Genomic DNA, 20932 nt, shown 5'->3' with positions numbered 1-20932 from the left:
TAAGAAATAAACGTATTTATAAAAAAAAAAAGGTTCTATGACTGCGCGGTCGATCCAAAATAACAAAATCGGTGGCATTAGATCGCGTTTCATCGGCGGCGAATCGTTGTGACGCTGTTTGCGGCTTTATTCGGTGCATATTACGAGGTCTGTTCAAAAAGTTCCCGGAATTTTTTAATTGCGCGCGTCCAGAGAGTCATCGTTGCTTATTCGTGATTTTTTGGCTAAAAACAAGACTTTAATCATGCCCCAACCTCCTTATTCACCAGATATCGCTCCGTGTGATTTTTTTCTGTTCCCAAAGTTGAAGAGACCCATGAAAGGACAGCGTTTTTCATCGATTGAAGAGATAAAGGCAGAATCGCTGAGAGTGCTACAGAGCATTACAAAAAGTGACTATCAGGGGTGTTTCGAAGACTGGAAAAAACGCTGGCATAAGTGTATTATTTCTAGGGGGGATTACTTTGAAGGGGACCATATAGATGTAGACGAATAAATAAATATTTTTTTTTAGAAAAATGAGAATTCCGGGTACTTTTTGAACAGACCTCGTATTATTATCAAGAGCAAAAACAGACCGTTTGTGTGGTGTAAAGCCTCATTTGGATTGAATTCTGGAGCTGAATTATAAAATTGAATTTTTAGAACTGGCTTCAGAACCTGCATTCTGTTTCTCCTGAATTCTAAACCTAATTTAAGGTTTAGAACATTGTTTCGGAATTCAAGTTATGGATCTTTATCTTCGCTTATCTCATGCTACGAAGAAGTATGAGTTCGGCGCACAGGCCCAAATGTTTCATTTTAACAAAATACAAAAGAAAAGATATGGTTTTGAGAAGAGCTAGAGCCTTCGGATTTCCTTGAGTAATTAATTGCTTCCTTTGATTTTATGGACAAAAAACTTAAAACGCGTTTTTCTCGAACGCAGGTTTTGAAAGTCTGTATCCATCGTCATTAAAAAACTACTGCACCAATTTTTTTCAAATTTTGCGCATACATATAAAAACCAGGCCCCAACGTTTTCCTTCTTGTTGTTTGTCACCTTGGCGAAGTTTTACAGCTTCAAAACGGCGGATTTTTTCGTGAAAAATCATAGTTCCTAAAATCCTAAAATTACAAAAAAAAACTAGAAGGATCAGCCCCATGGAGTTGTTCGAACCGTTGATGTGGAACAACTTTCTAATCATCTACAATCAAACAGTTAAATCAATCGTCACACTTTTGAATCCGCAATTGCACGAGAGTCTGCTTAGATTGATCTTGATTAGGAACCAACACCTAACATTGTTTGTTTTATGGCTGACGAAATTACACCAATATCCCAAATGTATGCAATTATATCTTTGTACATACTTGCGATACGATTTTGATATTTATGCTTCTCTTCAGCAAGGCTGTGTTCAAGTTTTGTATGCAAGCAGTTATTTTTATAGCGTTAAGTTTCTCTAACATTCTGCGGTTTCGTTTGAAGCGATTAACTTTTTCCCATTATCAATCAAGTTCATCTTATATAAATTAGAAATTAATCTTAGGCACTCTAAATTTACCCTGGGTAGTTGTCAATTTCTCAGGCGAAACGACATCACATGGAATTTCATCCGAGCTTGCATGACACAAGATCAGAGCATACCAATTAAAGCTTCAAATCGTTTTATGGCGCTTTTTGTCTTGCTGTCTAGCAACAACCTATCTCTAGCATGCTACGCGTAGGACTGAAACGTTAGCTATAATTTTGCTTCTATTTATAGATTCGCGTGCTTCCAACAACTTCGCTTTTGCATCGATTGACCAATCAGAACGATGTTTTCCCATTGATATATCGCTTACTGCTTCAAAACCGTCATCTATGGCAGGGAAATTCGATATGGAGATTTTTAGCAGACAAAATAAGACACTGCTCGCTACTAATAAAAATTTCAATCATTTATAATTGAAAATACGTGGCTTGATACATTCAAATCGAATCTTAGAAATATTTCTAATCAAATAATGAAATAATTTAAATGATTGATACAAAATATACTGAGCTGTAAGTGTTTAAAACCTGACAACATTTCTACGTGTATTTTTCCTTGAGTTTCTGATTTGCACCCCTATATAGAAAATAAAGATGTGTTTCACATCAAAATCAAACAGAAACGTTGGGATCTAGAAAACCTTCTACTGTTTTTTATGATGCTTAGTGTGGCAGAAACCACACGCTCAGCATAAGGACAAAAGCTGGCTTGATCTCGATGTTCAGTACATATTGAGACAGCGAAAGCTAGGCCTCACGATCCTTTTGGTTTAAAAAGTTTTTAGCAAGAAAAGTTACCACAGGGCCGCCAACCGTTCATAGCGACGTGGCTTCGAAGTCGGCTCTTCCTATCCTGTTGATTTGTTCATTTCTGATTAGTCTCCGCTGAGATACAGTGGACACCGCAAATCGTGATTTCTAAGAAGCGTCTTCAAAAATACCTCTTCACCGAGTTATTTCTCAATATTTTTCCACGAAAAAATTACAAAATGTTGTTCGAATAATACTTTTTAGGATGCAAAACATTTGAATTTATTTTGTTGAACGATAATTCATGAAAAAGTTTGCAAAAATGATAATCATTTAGACCCTACCCCCTCCTTAAACAATTTTGATCGAGGAGATCAATGTATCTGTATTTATACTTGTTCAGCGTTATTTGGGTGATAGAATTCTGGTTGTCATTAATAAATCATACTCTAGTATAGATGCACCGTTACAATTCTGGAAGCAAAACAGTAAAAGTTCCAGTAAAGCCAAATTCTCACACTAATACGATCGATTATTGATATTCGGAAGTGTGAAAGAATTATTTTTATTATTTAATTATTATTCGTATTCACGTCCACCTCTGTTATTACTCACCCGCTTTTTACTGCTTTACTCATGAACGTAAAAAACTAACTGGTTGAATATTTATTAAATAAGATGCAGAATAGAAATTTGTCACTTTTTGGCACTAGTTTTTGAATCATTGTGTATTTGGTGTGAACGAGCCTTAAATTTTGGTTTTGTTTGGTTGGTATGACATCAGCCAAACATATTTAATATACAAGTCATTGTACAAACAACATCATATATTTTGATCGCATTGAAAAAGTCGAATTTTTGATTTGGGGAACGCAATAATCTTTTGGTTTTCCTTTGAAGAAAAGTGCTGCAGAGTCGCATGGAATGCTTGTTGAGGCATATGGTGATTATGTTCGATCAGCAGCACTCAAAAAATTATTTAAACGGTTCAGAAATAATGATTTTGATGTGAGAACTGAAGAACGCGAAAGACCATCCAAAAAGTTTGAAGACGCCGAATTGCACGCAATGTTGGATGTAGATTCTGGTCAAAAGCTAAAGGCAGCAATGTTAAATGTTGCATAACAAACAATTTCCAAGCGTCTAGAAGCTTTGGGTAAAGTGCAATAGTTTGGAAAATGGATGCCACATGAGTAGATTGAAAACACCTGAAACACAAATTTTGCTTCAAATATACGAAAGAAAGTCAATTTTGCATTGAATAAATACTGGCGATGAAAAATGGATTTATTTTATGATTCCTAAATATAAAAAAACTTGGGTTGTGTCACACAAACTTTAAAGTTAAGATAACTACTTAAACTAATGGGATTAGTTAGGGTTACAGAATACAAATGATCTGTATGAACCATGAATTGATCAGAAAACAACCAGAATTGGCCAGAAGAAGACACGGCAAAGTAATTTTGTTACACGATAATCCACCTGCACATAAAGCAAAACTTGGCAAAGTAAAAGCTGAGAGCTGCTTCCCCACCCGCCGTATTCACCAGACTTGGTCCCTTCTGACTATCGTTTGTTTTCATAGATTATATGCTGAGAAACAGAATTGACGAATTCCATAAAAGGAATTTAAAAACATAACTTTGTTTTGCCTTATTTAGAGACTATTCATCCATGATAATCTGCATAACTCCACAGTTCACCATAATCTACAGTTCCCAACTATATCCCATTCTCGAACAACGCGCCGTAGTAACAATTTGTTTCGTGTTCGAGCAGTTACAAGCCTTGGTCAAAGACGGATCCTATTTGTTGCTCCAACTAAATATAATGCACTTCCACCTGATATACAAGGAATAAAAAAACGTGACACATTTGCGGCTAGACTAAAGTACCATTTTAGGCACAGACTGAACGAGATATTTAGCTAATGTAGTTTTTTGTTTTATAATGTATTTATCGTCAACAGTATTTCATATTAATAACTAATTTCCTAATATTTTTGTTTTTCTTCCCAACATAGCGTAGTAATTAAAAGGAAATCTTAATAAATCGCACATCAAAGCTTGAATAAATAGAATCTCAGCGGATTTTGTTTAAAATTAAATTTGTGTTTCTAGTATTATTATTGTAAGTGTATACTTGTTTCCCACTGAGACTAGTTGCGTCCACTACCAGGGGGCTCCAAACTGAAGCTTTTTGGTGTGGGGAAGTGTGGTGGGCAAAATATATTATTTAAGTTACTCAAGCTCACTATCGGATAAGAATATCATATGAAAATATAACTTGAATTACTTTAACGTCATCACAACTGCGCTTTTCGAAACAAACTGTCACGTCTGATGATTATACAATATCAAAGTCATTGGAGAGTTTCGCCGTTCCTAATTAGAAACTAATTTGCACTCTTCAAATAATTTTCTTCACATTCCATACACCATTATTATTATATATCGTTTATTTAAACCCGGTTTTAACCTTCCATAAACCATTGTTCATGTAATGTGCAGCGTAGAAATGATTTATTTGAGTCTTACCCGTATCTTACGCCATTGACTATCTCACAAATTATTTGAACTTGTACTTAAAATTTAACAGACATTTTTCATCGAGTAATTAAAGTCAACTATTTCGAAGTTTGACGAATGGAAAGTTATTTAGGTTAATTTTGCACTGAAAATAAAATGACATCAAGTGGTATATTAATTGCAATACGAAGAACGTAAGAAAAACATGGCGCTTACTTCATTTAACAATGTATTGATACTTTTCATTGGGTCATTTTCTTTGACTGGAAGCATAAAAAGTAATTACAAATTTTTTAAAGATCTCAAATTAGAATTACCTTGCGGGAGTTTTTTTCAGTGTCAGAAAATTACTATCGAAGTGTCAAAAGTAATCATGCATCTGGGGAGGGTTATGTTTGACAATGACAAAATAACTGCTCGACTGCCACACGACTGACTGACCCGGAGACAGTTACAGTCATAAAACAGTTTTTGCGACCATCAAGAACCTTGGTCTATCTGAATTTTATGACGTGTCTAATTTTGACCAACATATAATAAGTTCAGCGAAAAACTATTCCGTTCAGACAATGACTGATTTACTTTTAATGCATTTTTTCGATTGAGCCTACTGAACGGAAACAAAAATCTGTGTTACTGTTACTGCTGTAGATGTCATTCATGAAAAATGGAGAGTAATATTTTTCAAGTAGCACCATAAAACATTCTTATTTATTGGATTTTTATTTATGATTCTTTTATCAATATAATTATTTGTAAAACAGCCGGGTCGTCAAATGGTGAGATAACTAAGTCCTCAGAAGTTCCTATGTCATGCCTCCCCGTGTGTCTATGGTGACATTTGTCAACAGAACGGCGTCGACTGGGTGCTATCGCCATCTGCGTTAGTAGCTGAATGAGAGGGTTCGAAATGGCTTATAAGTTAAAGCCCATCCTAAGAATTTTGAGAATGTTGTAAGTTCGGCCGGTTCGGACAGTAAATAGCAAACGACCTTTGCCTTTACTTTCTTACATATCAGAGACTCGGATGACTCGTATCGCTAAGATGCCTAAGTTCGACTCCTCTGGTAGAAGGTAAAAGTTTAGATACGAGAAGCCTTCTGCTTACTTAAATGACCCTTGTCACGTCTCACTTTTCCGCACTTTATTCTTCACATCCTTGCTCTTCCTTGAGTACTATGGCTCTATGATTTCATATTCTTTCTCCTCTTATAATCTCCAGTTAGTTTGATATCGTTAAAAAAACCGATAAAAACTAATTTATAATGATATATTGCAACATATAATTCTCTTGTGTGTGTGTGTGTATGTGTGTGTGTGTGTGTGTGTGTGTGTGTGTGTGTGTGTGTGTGTGTGTGTGTGTGTGTGTGTGTGTGTGTGTGTGTGTGTGTGTGTGTGTGTGTGTGTGTGTGTGTGTGTGTGTGTGTGTGTGTGTGTGTGTGTGTGTGTGTGTGTGTGTGTGTGTGTGTGTGTGTGTGTGTGTGTGTGTGTGTGTGTGTGTGTGTGTGTGTGTGTGGGTGGGTGTGGGTGTGGGTGTGTATGCGTGGGAATGTGTCAAATAATTTCACTAGGTTTTTTCGGAGATGTCTGAACTGATTTCGATAAACTTAAATTCAAATGAAAGGTCTTACGGTCCCATACGGAATTCCTGAATTTCATCCGTAACCGACTTCCCATACGGAATTCCTGAATTTCATCCGTATCCGACTTCCGGTTCCGGAGTTATAAGGTAAAGTGTGTTAAATATTGTACGCCGTCACTTAAACCGGTGAAACAAAAACCGTAAAAATATTCTAAACTGGTCTCTAAAGAAAAAAAAACTATTATCATTAGGCAACTAAACAAACCGATTCGGGCTATACTGGGTCCCAGTCTTTGGTTCCAGTAGTACCGGAAATAGTGGTCATATATTCCAAAATGGATCTCACTCACTTTTCTCAGCAATGTTTTGACCGACTTCCACAAACTTAAATTCAAATGAAAGGTCTCATGGTCCCATGCCGAATTCCTGAATTTCATCCAGATCCGACTTCCAATTCCGGAGTTATATTGTATAGTGTGTTAAATATAGTACACCGTCACATAAACCGGCGAAACAAAAACCGTAAAAAAATTTCTAAACTGGACTCAAAACCGTTATTCCCAATCTCAGGGTCAAATGAAAGGTCTTATTGTCCTACCAAAAATTACTGCGTATTGTCGGATTTAAATTTATTTAAATTAAATTAAAGAAAATTTAAATTTAATTAAAGAAAATTTAAATCGTCGTTTAGAGTACGATGGCAAAATCGTATAAAATATTCAAAATTTTAATACAAACTAGTAGAGTTTGTACGTCATGTTAGTTGGTGGCCGTCGAATCGACTTCGTTTATACCGGTTCTCGGGTTCCGGTGCTCTTAGTACCTATAATAGTAAACCCACTCCGTTTCCTAATGGATGGCCCAACCGATCAGAGAACTTTTTAATTCTCTATGTTATACTAGTTGATACACAAACAATCCCTTGGTTTCTTTCAAAAATCGAAAAGAAACATTTTGAACAGAATACCACAGTATTATATATGAGAAAGGCATCGTTACACCACTATGTGTGTTAAACCAGGTATATATTAGATTATATTATGTTATATTATATTATATTATAATATAATATATTATATTATATTATATTATATTATATTATATTATATTATATTATATTATATTATATTATATTATATTATATTATATTATATTATATTATATTATATTATATTATATTATATTATATTATATTATATTGTATTGTGTTATGCTCAATTATATCGACAACGGAGAGGGTCAGGGAGTGCATCAGGGTATCTTACATTTGAATGACTGGATGATGGAGTGGATTGCCAACCTAAGTAACGTGGGGAAAGCTTCTTGTTTCTCCCTGAAGGTCTGAAATGAGTAAGTCGCGCCCTTCCAACAAACAAACCATCAGGCGGGTTGAAGCTGGTATAGCGAAATTCTTTATTATATGGCCGGATGTTCTTGCGGGAAGGCACCGGGTCCTCAAACCTATTTTGGTCTTATATGAAAGCTATCTGATAATCAAATTCGAATTTACTGTAAGTCTACCCGTATACATTGGTAATGTCTTGAACTGATGGTGACTTCACACATACACACACAAGCCGATGAATACGGTTGTGTTTTGAAAATGTTGTAAGTTTTCGTTCTCTCGTACACGCTATACTAAATTGAATAAATCACACTGTGTGCATCGTTCGCAAAAGTGGTGGTGTTTTCTTTTTCTATACCACCATGTACCGATGCGTACCGGTTTTATATCGTCATTTTGTATAACGGTTTGAAAGTTTTGGTACTCATTTCAGCCACCTCTGAGAAAATTAAGTCAAATTATTTGTCACAACACACAGCTATACATACATACATACACTCATACATTTTATGATCTCGACCCATACACATACACAGACAGAGAAAGAAGTCAATTTACAATGATTTTGAAGCGTTTTTATTCCGCGTTCATATCTAGTAACGTGCAGAGATCTCCCTTATTTAGTTTTATATCAACTGTACACCGGCGATTCTGCATGTTCCAATACGAGCAAACATAAAATCCAATTTAAATAGGCTTTAGCGATTTCTTCATAAATCTATTTTACGATATAATTTGCCAAACAAAAGGTCATAATGGCATAGGGGAGCCCGGCTTGGCGCTGCTGTGCCGGTATAGCGACTCATATAATATGAAATCAATTTTGCCATGATTGATCACCGACAAAAGTTTTGGCGAGTACCAATAAATGGCAGCTTCAAACGGCACGTAGATTTCGCGCCCGACAATCAAGCCTCGTACCGACCACTCCGGCAAACGTCGTAGAGCTTTATAGAAGCAAAAGGGAAGCACTGAACAGCTCCAGCAACATATGGTACTTATGCTACCACTGAGGCAGGACTTTGGTATTTGCATGTGTTTTTTTCTTTGGTTCTTCTATATAGCATAGAAAATAGTTTGTAATATAAACCATTGTGAAGGTAAATAAATACAATTATTTATTTCATTTAGTCTAAAGAAAATATCTCCTAACTGATTTGTTTTAATAACTAACATAAAAGCACAAGGTCTATAAACACAATCACGACTCAATCGCTCAACCAGTTAGTAATAATTATCATTCAACACATAATTTACTTATTGGTTTTGGTTCATACGGATTTCTGCATACATGATTAAAATTTCATTAAATCAATTCCGTAATCCAGAAGTCCAGAGGTGATCAAAGTTTGATGCAAATTCAATGCAAGCAGTGTTTTATGATTATAGTTCTCCAGAGATTACCACCGCATAGCCTACCGGTTTTGCTATAAACTTGCAACGAGAATCCCAATACCTACATGCATTGGTGGTGAATGCAACAACAAATGTTTCCAAGAAGCAGTGCGGTTCGTCTTACGACATGTGAACTGCCAATCCGGAAGGATGTGACTTTGCGCCAACGTGCCATGGAGGAAACGATTGTAACGCTTATGACAATACCAACTTGTCGTTCAAATTGTATGTACTAATGCTACAGTTACCATTTTACTGCACACAAATGTAGCGGTTTGGTTTGTATCAAATGATCACTAATTAAAACAAACAAATAACAGCTCGGGGCATAATTGGATTTACGTCGCTGTGATATTTCATTATCCGTGTGTTCGCATTAAAGGAGAATGACATTTTACACACATCCATGAACTGCTTTAGTAATTACGATTATTAATCTGTTCATTCATGGTGGAAGGTGGATTATACTTGCGTTGCAAGTCTCAACACTGTTATTACACATAATTAATAAAAAGCACAGCACAATAATCAAATATAAAAAATTGGAACAAAAGTATGCTCTCATCGTCTAGAAGAAAACGCACGGAGTCATGCAAGGTTTGTATGTTGACAAAAAGGCAATTCGTGCGAATTACGACAAAAACTGTTCCGGACAACCATAATCGTTCTCGAACACCAACTGCAGCCCAATATTTGGCTCCAGATGTCGTGGAAAAATATTTTCATATTAGTTTCGGGCACACTCTCGCAGTGTACAGCGGGAAACTTTTTAAAACATACATAAGCTGACATAAGTATGAAATGTATTACCCCCGCGAATAATATGTAGGGATTTATTATATGCGGAAGCGAGACAATAAATCATATTAAATTACATTTTTTGTTGTCACCGGTTTTCTTTTCTTGCTTGGTGGCAGGTTTACTTTCTGCTCATTTTCTACACAAATGACCATTCACGCGTTGGCTCGACTACTCTTCTGCCACTAGTCGAGACAGGCGTGACTTTGTTGTTGCCAGGAGTTCACACTAACTCCTCATTCGGGCTGGAGAAATGAGACGGAAAATTTTTTTCTCCTTTATAAATTTCGATAAATACTTCTGGTCATCTTCGAAGTTTGTTGTAGTGCAGATATAGAGAGATGCTTATTAGTTTAATTCCGTCATCCACACATGAAGGGGCATTTCACCGTAAGCCATTCAAAATGCGGATTTTATTCACCTTGTAGAGTAACGGAGGCATTTTTGCCACTCTAATATATTTTGGCCCGACGTTCATATTTTTTGTTGTAATAAAATTGAAGTCCATATTCATACCTGATATATTAAACAATGGAATAATTTTTAAAATTCTGAGACACAATGTACTTAGTTTCAATTACATCCGGAAATATGTATGCCGGACCAAAATATATTAGAGAGGACAAAATATCTCCGTTAACCTAATTTGAATAAGAATTTCATTTTATTGCTACAGCTTTAAAATATCGGTGGCCTAAGAACTATTTTTTTGGTTCAAAATGTGTTCTAAGCCATAAACAAGAATTTAAATTAGTTGCCTTTCTCATACAGAAAGAATATGCAATAAATGTGAAAAAGAAATTTAGAACCGAGGCCCGTACATCAGGTTCCGGAATTACCGGGTGATATGTGCAAAAAATGCAGAAAAAATTCACTCATTGTTTTCATATCAGTTTAAGGATTTAAATGAACTTGAGTTTAGATAAAAGGTCTTACAATTCCATTTAACGTTATTGAGTTTTTTGGGTGTGACTTTCGGTTCCAGAATTACCAGAGTGATAAGGAAAAGAAATCAAACTTCAAGAGCTTGTTTCTATACATAGGAAATCCGTTGAACTAGCCATATAATACTTATATTGTGTACATCTTGTTAGTTAATGGCCAAAACATTTGATTTCGGATATATCGGTTCCCAGTTTCCTGTTCCGGAAGAACAGGAAATAGTGGCCAGAGCTCCAAAATAGAACTTACTGCATTTTCTCTGAGCTGGCTTAACCGGTTATCACTAACTTATGTCCAAATGAAATGTCTTATGACTGTTATTGATTCTTGTCCGGATCGTAGAAGAGGACTTCGATCAAAGGTCGGGTTCAATGTTGCTCGAATATAAAAAAATGTAACGAACGCCAATGATCATCGTTCGCTTCCCTTCGCCTTTGTTCGATAATCGATCTGATATTCGGACTTGCCCGTATATTCGGGTGCGAACAAAGCCGACGCTGTTTCGTTGCTCGCATGAAGATCTATTCCTTGCAGTTGTTATTCGCATTGAACATACCCCCAAATTACTTAACGCGAATGTGGAACGAATATTCATGCAGCGATCATCGTCAAAACCTTATTCGCGATGATCGTTCGTGCTTTCTTTGAAACAAGCAAATTAAGACGATTCCCCCTGCATTAGTACCATAGTCTTATGTGTGTGTGTGATTAACCATATCCCAGCACTTCCGCATTGCTGCTACCTCACGAGATAAGATGAATTTATTAGATAAAGAATGCTTCACAAAGAATGGAAACCAACGATCATCGCAGTGACGCTATTCGAACCAATTCGAAGAGTAAAGTAAATGAACGAATGACAAACGAATGTATAAAACGAACATGTACGATGTATACCAGCAGCGACGAATGTATTAGTAGATTCGGGTTCTCTACGATTGTTGCTTATTAATTTTCACACTTCTTTCTTTCTTGCAGTGAATAGTTCAACGTTGTTCTAGACGGGCGGAAGTAAAAGAAGTATATTTTCGGCGAGGATGGATTAATGAATTAGTTACACGAAGAATATGTGCAACATTGGTCGGGTTTCCCAGCAATTGCATATTTTTTATAAGAGAAATGAAAAGAAAAAACATTATGTATCGAATTTCCACGCTCGAAATTTTGAAAAGAAATGAAATCGACCCGTTTCCTAAACCGAAAGTGACTGAGGATGAGAAGTGGGTCATGACAACATTGTCCAAAATTGGTCAACAGAAGAGATGTCGTGTTTCATCAGGACAACGCCAGGTCATTACAGTTACAGTGTGATGAGGTTCCAGCGGTTCCGGAATTACAGTGGACTAAAAACTGTTCCAATGTATAAGTCAAGTAAGTTGCTGTCCACACGAACCGACTTCGGTACACAGAATACGCTTTCGGAAGTACCGGAAATAGGAATCGAAATCTTCAAAATGGAGCCCATTGACTTTTCTCCAAGTTGGCTGAACCGATTTTCATTAACAAAAGGCCCAAATAAAAGGCAATAAAAAACTACAGGAAGAAGTGTGTTTAAAATTTCAAACCGCCATTTAGATCGAGGCTGCAAAAATTTTTAAAAAAATCTTCTAATTTTGGCTCGAAACGATTTCGATTTATTGGCTATGCAGCTACGTCGCATATCTGATAAAATTTTCTAAACCAAATGTATCAGCAATAATACATTTGAATTTGATCATTTGTAGTTTTCTAAAAATTGTGCGAATAAAGAAAAAAACACGATTTGTCGGTTACGTCATTTATACGATTAGCTAATTGATATTCGAATTAATTCATAACCCAACAGTGGCTTTCAAACGAGCCTAAGCTGGTTGGAAGTTATAGAGAAAGGCAAGAATGAATTGCAAAAGTTGTCATTTTCCGAAGCATTTTAAATGCTTGTTTTTTCTTCAAATGAACGACTTACTTTACAAAACCCATTTGAATACTTTTAAGTTCAACACCCAGAAATAAGTTCGAAAACTAAAGTTGAAGTTTTCAGCGTTGTTTATTCGTTCAAAAGCATCTGCAGGGTAAGAATGTAATAATAAACATTATTAATGCAAATGCCGAATAAAAACATAGTCGTGGTCCCATTATGTTTAAGTGACGGGTAAGGTCTAACACTGTTGAAAAATCATTTATTTTTTCTTTGTATTTCCTTTTTGTACATATAAAATCCTTTTTTTTGTTACTTTGGGGAGGTTTAAAAAGTACAAAATGGTGATTTTTTTAGTGAAAAATCGTACTTTTTACTTAAAACAGCTACAAAAAATTAAATAAATTTTTGAAAAGTCAAACAAAAACTTAGAAGTATAGAAAAACATCTACTACAACTATTCTATTTTGATTTGTTGACTTTTGATGAGTCTGTGCAGAGCTACAGTGGATACCGCAAATCATGATTTCTAAGAAGCGTGCTCAAAAACACTCCCTCATCGGCATATTTTTTGATTTTTTTTTCACGAATAAATTTCATAATGTTGTTTGAATGATGCTTTGTATTTTGCCAAACATTTGAAACAATTTTTTGAAGGATAGTACAAAAACAGTATTCTTTTCATCCGTTAGACTCTACACTCTCTTAAGCAAATAGTTGATACGGTTTATTTTCGAGGCTTACAAAAAATAAGCGAATTGATTACTTCTTCAACCGAATACGGTAAGAACATTCTCCATCTGTCGAATTTAGTGGTGTCAAGTTTGGACTATGAGCCGTGTAAGAAAAAAAATCTTTTTCACTGTTCTCTAATCATGAGGCCGATCATTGTCGCGATGAATCATTACGGACTTGTTTCTGGTCTCCTATTCTGATCAAAATTACTTCAAAGCCAGTTTCTAATTAATTAGTTGAGTTTGACATCGTGAATCAAAAAGCTGTTGTATAACTCCAGAAAGAATTGAATTTTTGTTCAAGAATTAGAAAAATATTTAGGCAAAAAATGATGAAAAACGCTTCTGTGATGTTTTGCCTTTCTCATATAGAAAGGCTATGCGATCACTGTGAAAATCGACTTTTTAACCGAGGCCCGCTCGACTCAGCTCGACGAACTAAGGAAGTGTGTGTGTGTGTATGTGTCCGTGTGTATGTAACAAAAATATGCACTCACTTTTCTCAAAGATAGCTAAACCGATTTTCACAAACAAGGATTCAAATGAAAGGTCTCATAGTCCTATAGCCTGCTATTGAATTTCATTCCGATCCGACTTCCGGTTCCGGAGATATAGGATGATATGTACAAAAAAAAAATTTAAAAAAATATGCACTCACTTTTTTCAGAGATGGCTGAACTAGTTTTCACAAACTAAGATTCAAATAAAAGGTATTATGGTCTCATAGCTTGCTATTGAATTTCATTTGAATGTGACTTACGGTTCCGGAGTTATATGATAATATGTAAAAATTTGAGAAAAAGTTTACACTCAATTATCTCTGGAACAACTCAACCGATTTCCACAAAAGTGGGATTCAAATGAAAGGTCTTACAATATCCTACAAATTTGTAGAACATTTTATCTGAATCCGACTTCCGGTTCCGGAACTAAAGCGTGATAAGTCGAAAATTACCAATTTTTTTAGTATTTTTCCACGAACGATGGTTAAAAATAGGTACAAATACCATAAAACTGTCTGATAAATTCTTCTAGTTTGCAGAGCTTGTTATATTGTAGGCATGAAAACTTAATTCGGTACTACTGGTCCCCTCTTTTTCTGTTCCGAGAGCACCGAAAGTGGAGAAGAAAAACTCCTAAAACTAAATTCACTTCGATTTCTCTGCGATTCTTGAACCGATTTTCACAAATCTTGATTTGAATTAAAGCTCATACTGTCTTTAAAGCTACTATGAAATTTCATGCTGATCCGACTTCCGGTTCCGCAGTTACAGGGCGATGAGTGTCAAAGTTTTCAAATCGCTATATGGAGTGACAATATGTACAACACCGAAAGAAGAAGAAAACACAAAACGAACAAGGCGTGCTTTGTTCTATTTCGTACACGTTGTGTAGTGATGTCAATAATAATAATAATAATAATAATAATAATAATAATAATAATAATAATAATAATAATAATAATAATAATAATAATAATAATAATAATAATAATAATAATAATAATAATAATAATAATAATAATAATAATAATAATAATAATAATAATAATAATACTAATAATAATAATAATAATTAAGTTAAGAAAGAAAATTGTGGGAATATCGAGAGACATTGCATTTTTGAAAAAATGCAGTAGATTTGGATTAACTCCCACATGCTGCAAGGTAAAGGGTGGGAGATCTTTTTCTAAAAATATTCAAAATAAAATTCAACACGAAATTCTGAAAGAGAAAACTAAAAAATTGTTTAGCATTCTGAACGTGAAAACTTTGGAATGTTATAATCTTCATTTAAAATTAGCGAAACAATATCCCCAAGGTTTCGAAATTTTCCTAAGCAAAGTTAAATTTGCAGAACACTGCGAATCTGAGCGAAAACGAATTCTCCTTCACAAGAAATTCGAAAATTTACGTTTCAAAAATTCCGCACGCCGCCCCCCAAAACCTCCAATACAGTTTTCAGAAGACTTCCTAATCAATCGGTCATCTCAGAATTTTACCAACGAACAAACAAAACTTCTCAATCTTGGGTTAAATTATGCAATTTCTTCTAAAGTAAATCTCGAACAAGTTATTATAGACGTAGAAACAGGCCTAAATAACTGTAATCTTTCTTTTTCTCAAATTAATGATGCCAGAACTATTGTAGCTGATATCATTAAAAATACCTCACTGAAAAATCAACAAAATATGGGTGATAAAGAAATAGTGAAACAATTGCGGGAAAAGCCTGTATTTTATGTTAAGGCTGATAAGGGAAACAAAGTGGTAATTATGGACAAAGAAGATTATGATAATCTGATAATTAAAAAAATCAATGACGGCCCTTATAGGAAACAAAGAGCCGACCCCCTTCCAGATATTATTAAAAAAGTAGATAAAACTCTTCATGAATGCAACCCAAACTTCGATATCAATCTCAGTAGTCTCAAAGTTTCTAACCCTTCTTTATCCAAAATAAAAGGACTACCAAAGGTTCATAAACCTGGTAACGAAATAAGGGAAATCATTTCTTCAGTAGGGGTCCCAACTCAAAAAATATCCAAATGGCTAGTAAAAGAATTCCAATCTATGCCAAAAAAATTCTTCAGTAAATCAGTTCCTAACACACAGACATTCGTTACTCAACTTCAGAATTCAGGCGATATCAAAGATGACGAAATGATGGTATCTTTCGATGTAACCGCCTTATTCCCAAGTGTCCCAGTGAAGGACTCAATCAATCTGTTGGAAGATTGGTTACTTCAACAAAATAGTAGTAGTTTATGGAAATGCAAAGTACGGTCTTATCTTACTCTAACCCGGCTTTGTATGGATGTAAATTATTTCAAATTCAGAGGGGAATTTTATAAACAATTACAAGGGGCACCAATGGGCAATCCACTCTCCCCGTTTTTATGTGAATTATTCATGGCAAACCTTGAAGAACTTCTAAATAAGCAGGGATTATTACCTAATCGCTGGTGGAGATACGTAGATGATATATTTTGCATCATCAAACGCAACGATTTATCGAACTTTTTAGAAATAATTAATAATTTACATAAAAATATTAAATTCACCTATGAGGAAGAGAAAGACAACAGTTTACCTTTCTTGGATATTCTTATTGTCCGGGAGGCAAAATCCTTAACTTTCGAAATATATAGGAAGCCAACCAATACGGACCGTGTCATACCAAATACTTCTAATCATCCCCATCAACACAAAATGGCAGCATTCCACCATATGATTCACAGAATGCTATCCTTGCCCCTTAGAAAAGATGCTGCGATAAAAGAGAAAAACTTTATTTTCGAAATTGGAAAGTTCAATGGATATCCAGAGCATACAATTCAAACCATCTTCGATAAAAAATTAAGACTGTTGAAAAAACAATCACTTACAACTTTGACCCCCCCTTCTGAAAATTTTAAAAGAATATCAGTGGACTTCAATCAAAACATTTCACACCCACTAAAATCAAAACTAAGAAAATTTGGTTTAGATTTAGTGTTCAGCAGTATGAACTACCAATTGAAAACTCTACTAGGATCTACAAAAGATCCTACAGAGAATTTGAAAAAGTCTGGGGTATACAAAATCTCGTGTCCTCATTGCGATAAAATATACATCGGACAAACAAAGAGAACACTGGACATTCGTTTCAAGGAACATATCTCAGAAATAGCGAAAGCATCCAAAGAATTGGAAAAGGGACTACCACATCACTTCAAGTCAAAAGTAGCAGAACATGCCTTTTTTGAAGATCATGAACTCTCTACTAATGACATAAAAATCTTAAGACAAATTTCCAATCCATGGAAATTAGATTCAGCAGAAAGTTTAGAAATTTTCAAAAATAACTCCATCTCTTTATTAAACCGAGACCAAGGGAATAGATCTTCTTGGCTTTTCCAGTTACTACCCATATCCAAGATAAAAACAAACATAGAAAACACTTAACTCTTCCAGTTTTCTGTTACCTGTTTTTACCTTTCATTTTGTGGTTTACCTACTTACGTTTCTACCTACTTAAGTTTGTATAAAAGGAACTTCATTGCAGCATTCTTTCAATAAACTTATAAAACCGATACACTGAAGAAGGATGCAAATAGCATTCCGAAATACGTATCTGTATTATAACGTTTGATACACCTTCGAAAAAATAGTGACTGTGAAAATAGTGACTTTGTGAGAGTGTAATGACGTGATATAACATAGTGGAATTCAACGGTACAACAACAGTACTATTAGTGACAACATTCTACTAACAGCTCAAACAGAAATTTAATAATAATAATAATAATAATAACAATAATAATATAAACTGTTCCAATTTGTAGGTCATATTTGATGGTAGCAAACGAACCAACTTCGGCTATTCCGTTCATCTGAATCCGGTTTCGGAAGAATTGGAAATAGTGATTAAAAACTGCAAAAAGGATCTCACTCACTTTTCTTGGAGATGGCCAAATCGATTTTCACAAACTTATAGGTTCAAAAGAGAAGCCTTACAATCTCATACGGAATTCCTCATTTTTGTGGATACTACTTTCGGTTCCGGAACTACAGAATAAACAGGATTAATAAAGTTTGTGAAATTAGGTCCGAACAAATTTTCATATTTCTATTCTATAAACAGTTGTTTTTGCGAATTTCACGGTTATATTTATGATGTAATGAGTAATATGAGAAAGGCATCATTACACCACTAGGTGGATTAAAATAGGTTTTGTATTACCTTTTACATAGAGAAAGCTTGTGCAAACATAGTGAAAATCGACTCTCGCACCAAGATCCAAATGCCAAATGTCATACTCCAATCGATTCAGTTCGTCGAATTACACAAAATCTGTTTGTAACATATATAACTCAAATGTGCGCTCGAGTTTCTCGGAGATGGTTTAGATTTCAATAAAAAGTTTCGTAGTTTCATGCTACAAAATGAAAAAACAAAAATAAATGCACTCAATTTGCCAATAGACTACTTAACCGATTTCCATTAACTTAAATACAAATGAAAGGTCTTACCGTTTCATAAATAGAAATTCATCGAGCCCCATAGTCTGCTATAAAATTTTGTCCGGTCCCGGAGTAACGGGGCAAAATAAGCAAATAAATTTTGAAAAACTCAACTTCTCGTTCTTAGAAACCGACGGACAAATTTTCATAAAGTTAAACTCAAATGAAATGTCCTCTACATTCAAAGTCTACTATGAAGTTTCATCCGATTTTCAAAGACACCACTGATCCGATTGTGACGTCCTACATCAAACAGTGGTCATGTTTTGAACATCTTCAGTTCAACGGATTTTTAATAGGTTTTTGCTATCACCTGCGGCTTGGAAATATTTCTACATATCAATGCATAATCTTCGCTATTTTTCAATTCTTCATCGTGACTTCCCCTAACAAAGACGACAGAGATAGGGTTTTCATAAAAATTCCATTCTTCAAAGAGTGAGTTCGCATTTAAGAAAACCCCCGTTACAAAACAAGAATCACAATCGAACCGACTCGCACTCGTTAGAGCCATAGAGAAGGTTGCTATGCACGTCAGCGATGGGACCTTTTGCGGGTTTATTTTATGTGCCGTTCACTTAGATACAACTTAGTTTGTATTGAACACAAAACACGGATGACTAAATATGTGAAACAAATTTTAGCTGTGATTTCGACAATAGTTGCGTTAATAGTTCTAACATCCCTAGTCTGGTGTCAAATTTTATTCGGATCTGACTATCGGTTCCAGAATTTTAAGCCTTACTTTAAAATGACGAAGAAAAATAAGTGAATATTCATTCAACTGATCCAATATATTGGCCTTGTCAGCTCAGAAAAAATGTAAAAAATCTCTCATATTGGCGATAATGAGAAAGGCACGTTTACATCACAAGGTGGATTAAACTATTTCCTCTTTTAACAAAGGACGTGCAAAGTTCATTTTTTTTCGAAACCAAATGTGTTTTTTCGAAACCAAATGTGGACAAAGCCCACTGTTGGCAATTAGTCATTAATGAAAAACACCAATTCGCTATTATTAATTGTACACCTCAGCAGCCTCACTCAATTTCCGGAGCACTGGCTGGCATGTGTTGATTGTGTTTATGTTTCTTCGGATGAACAGCACTTTCCATTGTAATTTATTTCATTAATTTTAAGAAGAATGTAATTAAAATAATCTATTTATTTATGTAATTTACTCAAACAATTCATCTTAGAATTTAATTAAGTTCTGTGTGCTGTATGTAGATCCATTTTTGGAATCTGCCTTTCCACTTGTGCCGGGCATGGTGAAGAGGCAAAAGCTTGACGATGCCAGTGCTAACTTGCTTCCAGAGTCTTGAACAGGTTCGAGGAAAAGTCAGTGGCTTGAACTATACCAGCAGTAGCACCAGAGGTTAACAAAACAGTACTCTGCTTTACTCCGTAACGATATTGTGTGGAATGCCTTCGGTGACTCGAGGTTGAGCTGTGGGACCGGAAGAGGCACCATTGTCAGCAGTCATCAGTTCTATTAGTATTTACAAGTGTCGGTGTTTTACAGGGTCGAGCAGTGTTCTCACACATGCCTTAGAGTTTTAAGCTAGTTTCGAAGCTGTTTGGAAGAAATTGTCAGACGTTACAGATTACAGAACGGCTTAGTGTACTCGAGGTACGACCGCTGGATGCAACAAATGGGAAAGAAAACAATTTAAGAATACGATCGAATGGAATGTACCTCATTCGGGAGGCTGGAGGTAATATTTAGAACTAAACTTAATAAACGTAATAATTAGCTACGGAGATAGAGTGTCACAAATATGGAGTGAAATGGCATGTAGCTGATATGAAAATTACCAACAATCGCGAAATATATGTACTAATGTACTTTCAATTATGGCACTTTCTTAGATTGATAGCTGAAATGGTGTTAATTTTTGTTGGATCTTTTGAACTGATTGTGAAATAGTGTTAGTTTTCCGTTGGATCCTTTGAACAGATAGTCAGAATGAAACTGTAACGTGATCGAAGGCTGTTTTATTTGTCTCCTCTCTGTCTCTGTCAAGCTGAAATAATTCCACAATGTTTTTGTAATGAAACATGTTCAGAAAAAAATCAAATTCTATGGAAAATAATAAAAGCGTTACCATCGCGCTGGTAATCATGCTGATTATATCCCTCATTATGGGAAGAGTCCCGAACTACATAGGATATTTTATCTCAACATGGAAAGTTATAATATCAAGTTCTTTGTAGTGTTCACGTGGGGAATTTGCATTTACTTATCAACTTATCGCCCATATTCCCCATTGAGGACACACTGTCACATTGACAGATACGAAATATGAAAAAGACGCGCCAAGTTTGAAAATAACAACAAAATTGAAAGATCAAATTGTTTCAGTTTACACACTTAAATACTATTGTTTAATTTCGGCAAAAAAAATGCCGGGATTTACAGACAAGTGCTCGGTA

This window comes from Malaya genurostris, chromosome 3 (genome assembly GCF_030247185.1).
Source record: "Malaya genurostris strain Urasoe2022 chromosome 3, Malgen_1.1, whole genome shotgun sequence".
Taxonomy (NCBI): domain Eukaryota; kingdom Metazoa; phylum Arthropoda; class Insecta; order Diptera; family Culicidae; genus Malaya; species Malaya genurostris.
Note: the sequence above shows the minus strand (reverse complement) of the source record.